The following is a 17,872-nucleotide window of genomic DNA, read 5'->3' on the forward strand; positions in this document are numbered from 1 at the left end:
CAGATTGAAGGGGCAACCATCGCACCTTATGGCTTGAGTCCTGTACTTACAGACGCAGAACCAAATGTGAACATTTTGAATTCCAGTTGGGGCGGAGCATAGCTGGAACATTGCCAGAAAATAGAGAAAAACAAATTGGAAATTGTTGCGATGATGTTTGCAGTCTTTATGCCTATTTAAACCCAACATGTAAGATTGGGTTTTGGAGGAACTGACATAAACTTGGTCTTCAAATCTGACCTGAGCTGCATCTAACACGGGAATGTGGGATACTAATTCTCAGTGAGAAAAGCATTCCCCAACACGTTACCTTTCGAAGCACAGATATTTCACTAAAACGAAAATTATTTCCATTGTGTTCAATGATGAGCAGAAACAAAGGTGCAACATATAGTTTATTTCCAATGTTAAACATCAAATAATTGCATAAATTTTAAATGACGGCCCTGTACACATTTCGCTGTTGTTGAAAATGCAATAATAATGATGTGTGAAAATTGGTCAGTAATTGTCATGTGCTGTGAATATTAATACTGATCTTAGTGACTTCCTGGGAAATCTAGACACTGCCATAAGTACCATTTGCATTTTTAATATACTCATTGGTTATTGAATAAAAACATTTTCTATTCTCCAGCACTATTATCCTCACTTAAGCAACCACAAGCATTAAATTAATCCATGGTTGTATTTTCACTAAAAATATGGAGTTAGTTTGAAGTAATTTACGTTTTGCATTAATACTGAAACTGGCACTGTAGCTCTGGGATCAGGGCCCACTCCGAATCTGAGGCAAAGCAAAGTAAGACTCCCTAGAGGGAGCAGTCTCAGTCTGCTGAGATTTGACACCATATGGATTGTAAATGCAAGGGTAGAACTTTCCTCCCCCCCCGTTAGGGGGGTTATGCGGGGGCAAGCGCGGGTGGCTGTGGAATCAATTGGCGCCCCTGATCAGGCCCGTGCCGCCATTTTACGTGGGCGGGCCAATTAAGGCCTGCCCAGTGTGACGCGTGCCCGGAAGCATTAAGCACTCCCTGTGCAGGCAGTTGGGGGGTTCCCTGACTCGGGAGTGTGCTCTTTCATGCATGCATGCGAAAGAGCGCAGAAATCTTCCTGAGGCACAGAGGTGCCTCAGGGAGATTAATTTTAAGTTTAAACAGTGTAATAAAGTGTTGTAAAAATTTTTATGACATGTCCCCTCATGTGAAACTGTCACATGAGCTGGACATATGCATTAATTTTAATAAAGATTTTTCTGAAAGTTTTAAATCATGATACTTCATCCCGCCTGTGGATGAGATTCCATGAAAAATGCAAAGGCCGCCTGGGCTCTTTGCTTGCCCGCCAACCTTAAGGTTGGACGGGCAGCTTTCTCAGTAGGTTTAATTAGTTCGTTAATGGCCTTAACAGGACTTTGACAGTTTGGTGGGCATGGAGCCAACTCAGCTGCACGCTTGCCAAACTGAAAATCTAAATGACGCACAGTGACGTCGGGACGCATGTCCGAAGTCACTCCGTGTCATTTTATGCCTCGGCGAGCAGGCCCCGCTCATGCTTGCTGAGCCGAAGATTGAGCCCCAACTATGCGTCCAACCTGGTGTACAAATGTTCAGTTCTTTGGATCTCCTGGGAATTTTTTGAAATGGCTGGACCTCTGTTTAAAACTTTAAAGGTGGGATTCTCCCCTCCCAGGTCTCCGAAGGAACATTGACATTTTAAACTGCTGAGAGAAGGCTCTGTGCACGGTTTACCAAGGCATGTGTGGAGCTCTCTGCTGGGCAGCACGGTTAGAAGTCCACCTAGGTAGATGCCAACCAATGTAAGCAGAGTTGTGTTCAGTAAAGGCTGCGTTGACTTGCACCACAACACTAGGGGAAGCACTTCCTGTACATGATCAGTTGCAGTCTCAGGGTGGAAATGTTTGTTCCTGTTGGCGCCGCGCGTCATGGCGGGCATGAGCGGACAATATGGCGGAAGGCCAAAAGTCGCTTCCACGGCGTCGTGCGACCAGTCTGCGATCGTCCGCTCCACCCATCAATTGCTGGATGCGTTTCCCGCTGCTGGACATTGGGAATGTCATTTTAATACATCTGCATATCCTTATACGCTCTGTTCACTGAAATCATCCTCCCACTCTGGATCATCTGAGCATGTCAGTGTGATTGCACGCCAACATCATTCACAACAGTATTTATAAGGTGTCACCCTGGCGAGCTGCACTTTGAGGGGAACTCAGAGGTGAGTGCACGCTAAGGTTGCGCAGCGCTCACGAGGGTCACCCATCCAACCTCCAAGGTTGAGGCGCTGCTCATTCAGGTGAGGGAACAGGCAAGTCGCTTTTTCCTGGCTGGTTGACAGTTTGGTGCTGGGGCAAGGGCTGCACTGCGTCCAAGGCGAGTTCGGGTCAAGGCAGCCCGGTCTGAGGGTAGCGCACAAGAACATGTGGGTGGAGTGTTGTGGGGGGTGGTGGGGTGTGGGGTGAGGGAAGCGGCGGTGCATTAGGGAAACCTTGGAGAAAGTGATCATTCCTCTGCAGCTAAGACATTTCAGGCACAGCCACATTGACATGCTTGGAGTCAGGCCTCTAGCTTATCTGCCGCACAAGAAAGCCAGTGGCATGAAAGTGTTACAAAATGCTCCAGAACTTTTCACCCCTCGGGCACAGACTACAAAATAATTAGTTTTAGTCGGCTGCAGAACAATTGGACGACTGGGCAAGTTGTACAATCTCCTTACTGAAGCTGGCCAGGGAGCAGTCACTGGTGGAGGTACTCACAGCCTCTTGCAATGTCATTGTCCTGGTTTGGACCAGTCTCTCCCATGGCTCAACCTAGCAGTGCAGCCTTGCAGTGCGGGACGTGGTAATCTAAGGTGCAATACACCTTTAAGGGAATGTGAGCAGATTGACCAGGAGACGGTATTACCCAGTTGCTGTGTATCGCGGGCTACAATGTTAATCGATAGTTTAGAGTAGGGTCAGGTTGGAGAAGCACACATTGTGTTAGTGTTCTGATACTTGTGTTAATAAACAGCATGTGCTTCATCTTACATTGGTCTCTGTGTCTGCAGTATATTGTTTGCCAACTCACTCACCAGTAGATAGGTGTGCAACTGTGCTCACTGAGTAAAGCAACCCGACAGAAGGAACATAATAACTGGCGATGAGGCAAAACACAAGCAGTGGGCGATACTAAAGAAAGCCGCAGAAATTCAACAGACATAAATCAGCCGAACCTTGCAAGGCGATTGTAAGTACAGCCTTCATCATAGTCGTTGAAGTTATCTCCCTCCAGTATGCCACAGTTTGGCCGTATCGACCTGTTTGATCAGACCACCGATGACTGGTCACATTATATTGAATGCCTCGCATTCTTCTTTTTGGCCAACGACATATTGGGGGAGGAGAAGAGGCGAGCGATCCTCTTATCGACATGTGGCAGTAAAACATATGGCCTAATTCGTAGCCTAATGGCATCCAACACTCCAGATTCCAAGAGCTTTGATGAGTTGGTAAATTTTGTGACCCACTTTCAGCCCAAACCCTCGGTAACTACGCAGCATTTTAAATTTAATTTGAGGTGCCGCACCCCTGGAGAGACAGTCGCTTGCTACATAGCAACCTTAAAACAACTGACAGAGCACTGTGAGTTTGGGACCTCGATTAACGACATGTTAAGAGACTGATTAATATGTGGGGTTAATGAAGACGCCGTTCAAAAAAGGTTGTTGTCAGAAACGAATTTAGTCTTCAGTAAGGCACTGGAGTTGGTGATCGCAATGGGGAGCGCAGTCAGGGATTAAGAAGCAATCAAGTGAGCACAAAATGGCGCCATCCTTCATGTCAGGAGGGAAGCACCGGTTAGAAATGGTGCGGAAGAGCAGAGCTCCGCAGAAAGGCGGGAAACAACCACCATTAACAAACCAGCAAAAAGCAATTGTTTAACAGAGAAAACCTGCAATAATAATGGCCAAAATGGAACCAGACAGCCTGCAAACACCAACAATTTAAAGGATTGGGTGTTTCTGCTGCCGTTGTAATGGATACATTATGCGATATTGTAAGGACAAATTGAGACAACATTTTAAGCAGAAAAGTAGAAATCGTGAAATCCACATAACAGAGGAACCAGAAGAAACAGAGTCAGATATTTACTCACTACACAATTTAAAAATGGGTAAAACAGAGCCAATTTATGTGACAGTGGAAGCCAATAGAAAACCCATTCAAATGCAAGTGGGTACAGGACAGCTGCAGGGGAACATACGTTCAAAGATCTAAATGGAGGAGACCACTACTAAATCTGGAAAATTCAGATGCTAAATTAAAGACGTATACTGGTGAAGACATACGAGTAAGAGGTATATGCAAGGTTCCAGTACAGTATGGAAACCAGTCTGTTAATCCACCCCTAATAGTGATAACAGACAGAGGATCGAGTCTCCTTGGAAGGAACTGGTTAAGAGAGATTAATATTGAGAGACTACTGAGATCTTAATCAGAAGCAGGAAATGTTACTGTTTGGAAAAAGGACTCAACAAAAGAAACTCGTAGGGGTGATGCTTCAGGACAGAGTTCGAGTTGAAGTCAGTAACCTCCAAAAAGAAAAAAAAAAACATGCTCTAGGACTTTCACATTTTGCAAGATTCCCTAAAATCCTAATTTGAATGACTAAAAGGTGTGAGGAAGAACAGAAAGAAATCAGTATACCTCTGGATGAGATGAAGAATAAATTAGCTGAGAAAACACAACAATGCTTAAAATTCTCCAGGAAACAACTAACAAATATAAAAAAGAAATGGAAGAGCTGAAGAATCAGCAACGTGGAAGCCAAGAAGCTTTAAAAGCAGAGACCCCCTGAATTTTCAAAGGAGCTGACTAATGAGGAAATGCTGGAAGACTCTACAGAGTTCCCTCAAGTTGAGCTCGTACTTGAGCCGAGTCTGGCCAATAGGGAAGTTGAAAAGAAGGCTGATATTAAAGTCAACGTGGCCAGGAAGAAAACCCATCAAAAGAAGACACGTAGGAAGAAAAAACAGAATTACTAACAGGACTCTGAAATTTTTTTTTACACAACAGGAAGTTGATCATATCTTGTTGAATTTAGCCTTGCCCAACACCCTGATTTTGAGAACTTTCCTAACAGTTGACCTTCATATTGTTGAACTAGGAGGGAAGGTGCAGCAGGCGTGCATGCAATTGGGCCCGAAAGAGGGTGAAAGCATTCCCATTTGAGTCTGCACCGTATGTAGAAGGAACTCACCTTGATTTGGAAATACCTGTTGGATCCATTGGGCCTGAGAGAGTCGAAGAGGCAAACGTACAGGTTCCTACTGGAGAACCTAGTGGACAGATGACTCCTGAGAGCGAGGCCTTGGATAAACCCTCCAAAGTCGTAGAACTATGACGTTCGACACGTTTGAAGAAGCCTCCAGAGAGACTGAATTTGTAGATAGTTTATTTATGTAAATAGTTGAAATATTGTAAAGATTGTAAATTATACTTTCGAGTAAAGGGGGAGGGATGTGATAATCTGAGGTGTAATACACCTTTAAGAGAATGTGAGCAGATCGACCACGTGACTGTATTGCCCAATGGTTGTCTAGCGCAGACTACAATGTTAATCAGTAGTTTACAATAGAGTCTGGTTTGAGAAGCACACATTGTGTTAGTGCTCTGTTACTTGTGTTGATAAACAGCATGTGCTTCATCTTACATTGGTCTCTGCATCTGCAGTATATTGTGTACCAACTCACTCACTGGTTGAGAGGCATGCAAACATATTAGCGAGCAAAGTGGCCTGACAGAAGGAATATAACAGCGGGTTAGGAGAATGCCTGAGCCTGAGCTAAAAGCACAGTATGCAGTCTAGTGGGTGAAGTTTTTTTAAAATTCATTTACGGGATGTGCGTGTTGCTGGCTAGACCAGCATTCATTGCCCATCCCTAATTGCCCTTGAGAAGGTGGTAGTGAGCTACCTTCTTGGACTGCTGCAGTCCATGTGATGTAAGGACGGGGACAGTGCTGTTAAGGAGGGAATTCCAGGAATTTGACCCAGCAACAGCGAAGGAATGGCAATATATTTTCAACTCAGGATGGCGAGTGGCTTGGAGGGGAACTTCCAGGTGATGGTGTTCCCATGTGTCTGCTGCCCTTGTCCTGCTACATGGTAGCGGTTGTGGGTTTGGAAGGTGCTGTCGAAGACACCTTGGTGAATTTCTGCACTGCATCTTGTAGATGGTAAACACTGCTGCTATTGCACGTCAGTGGTGGACAGAGTGAATGAATGTGCTAGGAGTGTCAGTCAAGCAGGTTGCTTTGTCCTGGATGGTGTCAAGCTTCTTTAGTGTTGTTGGAGCTGCACTCATCCAGGCAAGTGGAGAGTATCCATCACACTCCTGACTTGTGCCTTGTAGATGGTGGACAGGCTTTGGGGAGTCAGGGAGTGAACTACTCGCCGCAGGATTCCTAGCTTCTGACCTGCTTTTGTAGCCACAGTATTTATGTGGCTAGTCCAGTTCAGTTTCTGGTCAATGGTAACTCCCAGGATGTTGATAGTGGGGGATTGAGTGATGGTAATGCCATTGAATGTCAAGGGGCGATGGTTAGATTCTCTCCTGTTGCAGATGGTGATTGCCTGGCACTTGTGTGGCATGAATATTACTTGCCTCTTGTCAGCCCAAGTCTGGGCATTGTCCAGGTTTTGCTGCATTTGGACATGGACTGCTTCAGTATCTGAGGAGTCACGAATGGTGCTAAACATTGTGCATTCATCAGTGAACATCCCCACTTGTGATCTTATGATGGAAAAAAGGTAACTGATGAAGCAGCTGAAGAGGGTTGGGCCTAGGACACTACCCTGAGGAACTCCTGCAGTGATGTCCTGGAACTGAGATGATTGACCTCCAATAACCACAACCATCTTCCTTTGTGCTGGTTATGACTCCAACCAGTGGAGGGTTTTCCCCCTGATTCCCATTGACTCCAGTTTTGCTAGGGTTCCTTGATGCCACTCTCAATCTATTGCTGCCTTGATGTCAAGCACAGTCACTCTCACCTCATCTCTGGAGTTTAGCTCTTTTGTCCTTGTTTGAACCAAAGCTGTAACGAGGTCAGGAGCTGAATGATCCTGGCAGAGCCCAAACTGAGCGCCAGTGAGCAGGCGATTGCTGAACAAGTGCTGCTTGAAAGCACTGTTGATGACCCCTTCCATCACTTTACCGATGATCGAGAGTAGATTGATGAGGTGATAATTGGCCGGGTTGGATTTGTCCTGCTTTTTGCGTACAAGACATACCTGGGCAATTTTCCACATAACCAGGTAGATACCAGTGTTGTAGCTATACTGGAACAGCTTGCTAGGGGTGCAGCAAATCCCGGAGGACAAGTCTACAGTACTATTGCTGGAATATTGTCAGGGCCCGGAGCCTTTACAGTATTCAATGCCCTCAGCCGTTTCTTGATATCACATGGAATGAATTGAATTGGCTGAAGACTGGCATCTGTGATGCTGGGGACATCTGGAGGAGGCCGAGATGGATCATCCACTCGGCACTTCTGGCTTAAGATTGTTGCAAATGTTTCAGCCTTAACTTTTCACTGATGTGCTGGGCTCCTCCATCATTGAGGATGGGGATATTTGTGGAGCCTCCTCCTCCAGTGAGTTGTTTAATTGTCCACCACCATTCATGGCTGGATGTGGCAGGACTGCAGAGCTTAGATCTGATCCATTGGTTGTGGAATCACTTAGCTCTGTCTATCACTTGCTGCTTATGCTGTCTGGCACGCAAGTAGTCCTGTGTTGTAGCTTCACCAGTTTGACACCTCATTTTTAGGTATGCCTGGTGCTGCTCCTGGCACGCCTTCCTGCACTCTTCATTGAACCAGATTTGATCCTTTGGCTTGATGGCAATGGTAGAGTGGGGGATATACCAGGCAATGAGGTTACAGAGTGTGGTTGAGTACAATTCAGCCCACAGTTGCTGATCTGTTTGAAATCATCCCATTTAACACAGTGGTAGTGCCACACAACACAATGGAGGGTATTCTCAATGTGATGACTCGACTCCATCTCCACAAGGATTTTGTGGTGGTCACTCCTACTGATACTGTCATGGATAGATGCATCTGTGGCAGGCAGGTTGATGAGGAAGAAGTCAAGTATGTTTTTCCATCTTGCTAGTTTCCTCACTACCTGCCACAGACCCAGTCTAGCAGCTATGTCCTTTAGGACTCAGCCAGCTCGGTGGTGCTACTGAGCCACTCTTGGTGATGAACATTGAAGTCCCCATCCAGAGTACATTCTGCACCCTTGCCACCCTCAGTGCTTCCTCCAAGTGGTATTCAACATGCTGGTTTTTCAGCTGAGGGGTGTGTGGGGGCACATGGTAATCAGCAGGAGTTTTCCTTGGCAATGTTTGACCCAGTGCCATGAGACTTGATGGGGGCCAGAGTGGATGTTGAGGACTCCCAATTGTATACCACTGTGCCATCACCTCTGCTGGGTCTGTCCTGCTGGTGGGACAGGATATACCCAGGGATGGTGATGGTGTTTGGGACATTATCCGTAAGGTATGATTCTGTCAGGCTCTTGCTTGACTAGTCTATGAGACAGCTCTCCCAAATGCCCGGATGTTAGTAAGGAGGACTACTCAGGTTCAACAGGGCTGGGTTTACTGTTGTCGTTTCCAGTGCCTAGGTTGATCCATCCAGTTTCATTCCTTTGTATTGACCTTTTAGCACTTTGATACAATTGAGTGGCCTGCTAGATTTCCTTCCCTAAAGAGCATTAGTGAACCAGGTGAGTTTTAATGGCAATGGTCATTGTTAGACTTTTAAATACAGATTTTATTTGTTGTGTTGGGATTTGAACCTGGGTCCCCAGACCATTACCCTGGGCCTCTGGATTGCTAATCCAGTGACAATACCGCCATGCCACCACCTCCCCTATTGGTCAGGTGGAGTGGAGAGGAGGTTGGTGCGGTTTTGGGCAGCCATGAAGCACACTAAACTCTGGCCATCTAAGTGGTGGCCAGCACTCTCCAGGATGCATTAAGGGGCCTTCAGACTTAAACCAAGAGAGGTTCTTCATACACCCATGCTAATCCACGAGTCTCTCTTTCATCCTGCACGGGGAGTACACCAGGAGCATGGAGCCTGGACACCTAGCCATGTATCTCATGGCTTACATGGAGTGGAGATGAAGGAGAAGAAAGCTACAGAGGTGCCTAGCTGGACAGAGGCAGGATTAGCACCCTCAAGAAGAAGGAGTGGCTAGGGCTTCCACGCACACTGTTGAAGAGCCACAGCGAGCCATCACCGGATGGCACATAGCTAGACCCAGGGTCTATAGATGGCACTTGTCATTCCTACCAAAGACCGAGAAACTGTCGCCGAAGAGTGCAAATGCCCAGGGAACTGTCCAGTTACATCTGCCACCTGCTGCAGGATTTGGCGCCATAGGGACATGGAGGGTATCTACTGGGAGTGGCCATGAAAGTGACTGCTGCGCTCAATTTCTATGCCAGTGGCTCCTTTAGGGCTCCGCAGGTGACCTCTGTTGGATCTCACAAGCCTCCACCCACAAATGCATTCATGAGGTCACGGATACCAAGTTTGTGAGGGCACACAACTTTGTGCATTTCGACCAGGATCAGGACAGCCAGGATGCAAGAGCACTGGGATTAGCCCAGATTTCAGGTTTCCCACAGGTGCAGGGTGCTCTTGACTGCACTCATGTGGCACCTGGATCTCCGCGGCAACAAGCAGTTAGCTACGTCAACTGCTGGTCTGCAAACACCACAAATGCACCTTACAGGTCTGTGCACAGTTCCCATGACTCCTACATTCCCAGTTGGTCTCAGATCCCTGATTTCTTCCAGGGTCCACAGAGGCTGCAGGGTTGGTTCCTCGGGGACAGGGGCTATCTGCAGAGGACATGGCTGATGATGCCCGTGTGCCGGCCTCAGACTGCAGCAGAGAGAAGGTACAATGAGGCTCATGCTGCAACTTGCACTTTAGTGGAGCAAGCCATTGGAATATTGAAGATGAGTTCTGGCGCTTGGACTGGTCTGGTGGAGCCCAGCAATGCAGTCCGCAGAGAGAGTCATGGATTGTTGTCGCTTGCTGCTGCCTTCACAGCCTGGCTCTGCAAAGGGGGGCGGAGCTGGCTGAGGAGGAGGGGGAGGAGCTGCACGTCTCCTCCGATGAGGAGGACGTCGAAGGGGATGTTGATGATGAAGTCCTCGAAGGCGAGGATGGCGACAATGAGGCCATCGCGCTGGCCAGACGAGGCAGGTACATTCGGGAGGCCCTCATAGCTGCTAGTTTTGTGGAGGATGATGACGACATGCAGAAAGGAGACGCCATAGATCCTCACCTTGCATCTGTGAACGTTTAACTCCAGTCTGGCTGATGGCAGTGCACATACCCTCTGTGATAAGGCTCCTGTCATGGACATGCAGCAGACGCCCATAATATCTATATCCTAGGAAGATGATGACAACATGCAGTGGGGACACTCCATAGATTCTCACATAGCTTATGTGAATGTCTGACTCCGGTCTGGCTGATGGCAGATCACTTCTGCTCTGTGAACAGGGTCAAAGAGATGCAACAGGGAAACTTTAACTTCTCCTGATCCTATGGCATCCTGCGTGAGCTGAACCCTTCATGACCATACTGACACCGGACACAGATGCTGATGATTGAGAGTCCAGCCACAAATCAAAGGCGCTCGGAGCACACAGAGGGAGTGACAGAAATCTGTGTCACTGGCCCAGGACATTCTGGCAGCAATGATAAGCCCCGTCGAGATACAGGCATGACTGACGTGTCCAGTGTGCTGGGAAGGTTGCACAAAGCACAGGGAAAAGGCCCTGGACTGTGATACCTGCCTATATCTTGTGCAGGAACCAAGGTTTCACATCTGAGTGACACAGACACAGCTCATCAGAACAAGGAGCCAAAGGCAGGGGGACATACTTGGGATTATATCTACAATAGTGAACATTGTGTAGAAGTGATTAACACCCGTACCCAGGCTGTGGAGCTACATCTTCTTAACTTTCCTAACCCTGCCGCTACATATTGGTGCTCCCCTGACATCCACAGCGGAGGTGGAGGCAGCCTGCTGACTGCTACGCCCTGTCTGTGATGACCTTGGTGGGCATCCTCTGGAGGATCGAGACCTGGAAGGCCATGGTGTGCACCTACTAATTCTCCTCCCTATGGGTGCCCAAGGGCCCCTGCCTGACTCCTTGAGGAGAAGGGAAAGCTGGATTGAGATCGAGCTGCCCTGCACCCCTCTCACGTACACTTTTGGAGGCCAACTATGGTGTCAGCGATGGAGTTCAGCCCACGCAGCAGTGAAGGAGCGACGTCCTGGACCAAGGTCTCCATTGTGGCAACCATCTTACCAATGTTGACCTCGATGGGTTGGTAAGGCAGAGTGAACACCTCAGACTGAAGGCAGATGGGCTCCTCCATCATGCCTTGCAATCTGAGGAGTGCAGCGGACATCCCTTCCTGATGTTCCCGTGATTGTCTTTGCAGTTCCACCAACTGATTTAGGACAGAGTCCAGAGGCTCCTCATCTGACTTGGACTCAGCAGATCCCTTGCCTCCAGCAGTTCTCCGATTGCCAGCGACCTCGGATGTCCCTGCCCCCACCTGCTGTGGAACAGATGGTGTGCTGTGCTTAGCAGAATGTGATCCTGAGGCAGCTGTGCATGTAGGTCCCAACGAGGTTTGTATCGCTATGTTGGTGGAGGGTGTGGGTGAGCGCTGTGTCTTCGAGGGTGCTGTCCTCAGGATCCTCATCTGAGGTGCTGTCGGCAGGGGCCAGGGCCAAGGTTGTCTAAGGGTGAAGTGGAAGATGTGCCTATGAGAGAAAGTGGAGATTATTAGTGCATGGCCGCCGCGGTCCACAGAACAGTGGACTCACAGTTGAGTTGTCAGAGGGATGATCTGGTGCATGATCCTCACTTGGATGCTTGGCGCTGACCTCGCCATCACTGCAAGAATGGGCCACATCCTCTCTTCCAGCTCTAACACGCGGTCTTTGAAGGGAGTGAGGACCTTGATGTCCGGCACTCCTCCTCCGGTCTGGGACCTCTCTTGTTGATTGTGTGCGGTCTTGTCCTGAATAAAGGCAGATGGAGAGAGTGTGAGCAAGTCACATGCCAGGCCACATATGAAGGATGCCTGGCATATGTGTGTGCTGTGTGGAGCCATGGACGGGATGAGGAAGCAATCTCCAGAGTGGGTGAGGCCAGATGGAAATGTGAGGATGTGTGAGAGAGTGAGTGGTGATGTCCTTTGAGCTGGCAGTGAGTGAGATGCCAGTGACTGTGTGATGGCCTTGTGAGTGTGAGAGTTTAGAGTGATGAGATGGTTGACTTACCCTGGCAACATGCATGAGATTGTTTATCCTCTTTCTGCACTGGATGGCTGACCACTTGTGGGCAGCATTGGCACTGACCACCGTTGCCACCACCTCCCAAGCTGGATTGGTGATGTTGCTGCCCTTACAACCAGAGTGGGGATAGAGGACATCATGGTGGGCCCCACGGCATCCAAAAGGTGTTGCAGGGACGCTTCACTGAATCAGGGTCTGCAGTCTTCTTGCCTTTCGAGGCCATGTGCTCTGTGCAGCAGTCCTGGGCTGGACGCACTGAGAGGTTTGTGCACGGCTGAACTTTAAATATGGCGCCCAGTGTGAGGAAGTGGTGGGGTGACAGCATGGCGGGCGAATCAGAGGCTGCCTGCCAGCAAAACGACATGTTTCCTAAGGACGCATTATTAATGAGGCAGGAATGGGACAATAAAGTGTGAAAAGCCGCTATTGTGACCAATCCTCTTTCCTGCCGGCTACCATACTTAGTGCAAATCTGGGACGATTCTGCGCTCAGTGTCAGAGTGTTAGCTGGCAGCATTAAAATGAACAAGCTGGCTTGATGCAGACTAACAATAAAATTCAAGTTAACTATTTTTATGTCTGTGCAGCCCTTGCAGCTGTCAAGTTGTCAACAGACTTAATTGGGGGAATGTTTACTTGTAGGGGCAATTGGGTTTGGGAGAGGGTGGGAGATTAAAAGCGCTGAAATTGACAGTGTGCCAGAAAGCCAGCCCCAACTTCTACATTTAACAACCGGATGAGCAACCCCCCAGGAGAAGCAGTTTGTCAATTTTAATATATTCATAGCCCATTAGAGATTTTAACATGGATTGTGGGATTTAACTATGGGTGCATGGGTTTCTTGTGGTTCCTCAAAATTGTCAAAAAAAGTGAAAGTAGAGTGTGGGAACACAACGTGAAGCAAAAGGGGCTGAAGAGATGACTAAACTTTCCACTACCAAACATATTGACCAAATGTGTGTAAACACCACATTTTCTCAAAGACAGATTTAGTCCTTGATCTTCAATTGAATTTTCCACTTCATCAGACATGTTTGTCTGACTCTGATCTGAAGTTGTTTTAGACACAACGTGTGTTGGAGTAACTATTGGTACTCTACTCATATCCCAACTATCCAATTCATTAGACTCATTTGATACTTCCCAACTCCGTTCTCTTTGTGAACCTCTGAAGGTGGTAACACATGATTTATATTACAAACCTAAACTTTCCATGACCAAACATCTTGACCAAATGTGTGTGTGCACCACATATTTTCATGGCTCTTGGTAGGATGTAACCCATCTTTTTCTACCACGTGACCTAAATACTGAGTTTTGAAACATTTCACATTTGTGTGCCTTTGCAAGAACTGCATGCTTTCCCAAACCCTCTGGTATGCCCATATCTTGTGATGGTAACCTTGCCTGGAGGTTTCTTTAATTGCTCACAGTGACCTGTGGGGTTGCCATTCTTGGATGGTGTTCCTGGTTGCCTTCGGGATCTTTTCCTCGATGTAATAGAACTGTACAGTGGTTGAGGAGCTGGAATGGACCTGATTTGTCCTCAGTTATGTCTCACCATCACGCCTTTGTGCATAATGGTTTCAAGGACCTTGGTTCTGAACAAATCCTTGTTACCTTAGCTGGGTTGTCACATACCTTCTATGAGATCCTAGATGTGAACTTGCTACCCCAACTGTAAACTTGGCAATTCTGTACCCCCATTTTTATCATGCATGTTGGCCATCTTCTCTGGTAGTTTTAAAAGTTGATCTCTAGTTTCTGAGAGAGTAGAATGGGCAAGAGTAAGTAGATTGGTGTGCACTGGTCTGCCAAACATGAGCTCTGCCAGTGATGGAATAGTTGCACTTAAAGGCAGATATAACATTGGAATGTGTAGATCTTGCTTGGTCTGTATAAATTTGAAAATTAAGGATTTCACCGTGTGAATCATTCATTCAGCTAGGCCATTAGATCTAGGGTAATGAGGAGAAAAAGTAGTGTGATCGATATTCCACTTCTCACAGATATCTTGAAATGGCCTATCAATAAATTGCGGACCGTTATGTGTAATGATCTCCCCACAAATGAACTGAAAATAGCACACAGCGTGGGACAGTTGTGCTTGACGTATGTGCATTTGTGGAATAATAGGGAACTTGGTATTCGAGATGATGGCGTGCAATGGACATGAAAGAGGTCAGATCCAATATTGGACCAAGGATGGGTAGGAACCTCATGTGGAATCAATGGTGCTTTGTGCTGACTTGGTATGTGGTCTTGACATGCCTCACATTTCTTGATGGCAACTTCAATGTCATTATTAATGCCTGGCCAACAGGCTGCCTCTCTTCTAGTCTTCTCATCCGATCTATGCCCATGTGAGAGTGATGAAGTTGTTGAAGAATATCAGGTCACAAAGCTTCCAGCATGGTAACTAGCCTGCCTTTAAAAATGACACCCTGGGAGATGGCTAGCTCATTCTGATAAGGCCAACATAGTCTGACATGTTTGTGGACATGATGAATTGAATCAGGCCATGCTTTGATCATGGTTTTTACAGTTTCTGTTGTGTAGAATCTTCAGCCATTTCTTCTTGTAACTGCTGGCATTTGCATTACACAAACAATATCAGATCAATTTGGAGAACACCTTTCAGTTTGATGCCAATTAAATCAACTTGTAAATGTAAGAATATATCTTCTGCTATCACTGGGTTAGGCAATCTGCTTAGTGTATCTGATGTGACTACCAAGTTACCTGGCTTGTACCCAATTTCACAGTTGTAACCATGAACCTTTATCAAGAGGCGTTGCAATCTTGGTGGTGCACTGGTCAATGGTTTTCACCAAATCACCTTCAGTGGCTTGCGGTCGGTCTCTACCACAAACCTTTTATCAAATAGATAGGTATGAAAACGCATGGCTCCAAACACTAAAGCTAATGTTTCTGCTCAATGTCGGAGTAGTTGGATTGCGTTACGGACAGAGATTTTGAAGCAAATGCAATCAGTTTGCCTTTTTGTAGCATGCCTGCTCCCAGACCTTTCTGTGAGGCATCTATCTCCAGGGTGGTTGTCTCCCTAGGATTGCAAAATTACAATGTCGATGCTTCTGATAATGACTGTTTCAGTGCTTTGAAGAGGTATTGGTGGCCTTCATGCCACAGGAAAGGCACATCCTCTCTCAACGATTCCCTTAGCGAGGATGGTTTTTGAATGAAATTAGGAATGTATGGAGTCAAGAAATTAAAGAGACCTAGACATCTTCGAAGACCATCCTTATCTTGAGGTGTTAGCATGGCTTTAATATTCTCTATTTTACTTGGATTGGGATATTTGCCAGCACTGGAATAAATAGAACTGAAGAAATTGACACATTTCAGAATGTTGAACACCAATCCTTCATTACATGCCGCTTGCATCAATAAATGCAGATTGTGGTCATGTTCTTGCTTTGTTCTTCCCACAACAGCTATATCAACTGTGATCCAGATGCATTCTGGTACAGTGCTTGTAATGTGGTCCATGTGAGCTTGAAAGAGATCCTCGCTAACAGCCCGAAAAGAAGTCATTGAAAGTAGTATCATCTGAATAGGGTATGAAACGTAGCAAGCTGCGACTTCTCTGTGAGATGTACTGACCAGTAACCATGCTTTGCATCAAGCTTTGAGAAGAATTTTGCACCTGAAAATCTCAGATTTAACTCTTCTAAGGAGGGTTTCAAGCTACGTTTACAATAATCAATTTTCCTTTATGACACATTTGATTGAGCTGCACCAATCTGCGTGGTCTTCTATTCTTCTATCCCATCTTTCTCCATTTTGTCAATTTCAATCATCAACTTATCTTGTATGCAGATGCTGCACTTACATGGTGGATCATCGGATGGACTTGCATTGTCCTGCAAGTGTAATGTTGCAGCTCCCTTGAAACTGCCAATTTTGTTGAAATATGTTAGGTTATGGACTGAGATGAATAGTTTCTGAAGTTGATCTGCCTTGTAATGTCTGACTGATTCTAATGATTGCTACTAATGAGAGGTCATGAAATGTCAGTAGACCTGCAGTCGCTGGGCCTTTAGTTTCCATGATGTAGAATATCTGTGACACCCAGGAGGATTGATTGTACTCATTTTCCACAAGATTGATGGTGTGAAACATGTGTTTACTACTCCCCGTCTCATCGTGCACATCACTGTCATTTCCTGGTTTGTCAACCACCTCATATATACGCTTCTGATGGGATACCAGATGGTCATTCTTATTGCTTGAAGATATTTGTTTTGTATGGTCTGTTTGGATCAGTGCATGGCTCTTTGTGGCTGCATCAGCCTTTGCTCCAGTGCATTGCCGCTGTCAATGGCCCTTTCTGCCACATGCTTTGCAGAATTGATGAAAAGCTGGGCATTTCCTTGGTGCATGCAGAAGGCCACACCTTCCACATGTCTTGTTGGGTTTGGGTGTTCTAGTCAGTGCATCAACAATTGAGGTTTTACTTAGGACCCGTAAGCTTTATCAACCTGTGAGGATTGCTTCATACTTAAGTCCATGATTCAGAAGCTCTTTGATGCTATACATTTTGGGGCTTGTCTAGCAGATCCTTCTGGAATGCTTCCATGGGAGTTAGTGCGATCACCAATTTAACAATTCTGCTTGCTAGCTCTGCATTTGAAAAATCACAGCACATACCCTTTTCTCTGCATCTGCTGATGAAGTGGTCTATGGATTCTGTAGGCTGTTGTCAAAATAACATGGACTCTAGTCAATGAATGCAGAAGTTTAACCTGATTCTGAACCGGTCTTCCAGTGTAGTCCATATCTTTTGGGCATCCTTTAGCCCTTCTTCTGTTAATCCTGACATGTTCAGCCTGTGTAGCCCTTTATTATCAATTGCTAGGCAAATTTTTATGACTTGCCTGTATGGTTCAGACTTACCTGAATCAAGAAACTATACCTTTGTACACTGTTTAAGCATTTTTTTAGTTGGATATTTGGTCAGCTGCATCCCAATTCAAACTGGGGAATTTTTTGGACCGCTTTTGCGTCCTTTTATGAAGCTCCACCCATGAAGATGAGTTGTGGCGAAAACGCACCATGGAGTAATGGTGTCTTTGCTTTTTATTCAATTTATTGTTCAGCAACTCCTGAAGCAGCCCGTTATAATTACAACCTTCTCTGGCCTTATTTTTATGAATTTTTTGTTGTTGTTTAATTTGCCTTGCTTGCCATCAGTCCAGCGCACACCCTGGTCACTCACCTTTCCTGACTGAGTTAATCTGGTATTAGTCCTCTCAACACGCTGTCCCACTCACAGAACTTACAGGCTGTCTGCTACAATCTCTCCCCAAGTGATCCATCTGCTTGCCAGCTTTTTATTTGAGCACAAACTTAGCACTGTGTCTCCACAGAGACACCACAGTCTTCACAGTCACCACACTCTCCAATGCTGCAACTTCACTGTGGTCTGACCAGAA

The sequence above is a fragment of the Cetorhinus maximus genome, chromosome 20 (genome assembly GCF_964194155.1).
Source record: "Cetorhinus maximus chromosome 20, sCetMax3.hap1.1, whole genome shotgun sequence".
Lineage (NCBI taxonomy): Eukaryota > Metazoa > Chordata > Chondrichthyes > Lamniformes > Cetorhinidae > Cetorhinus > Cetorhinus maximus.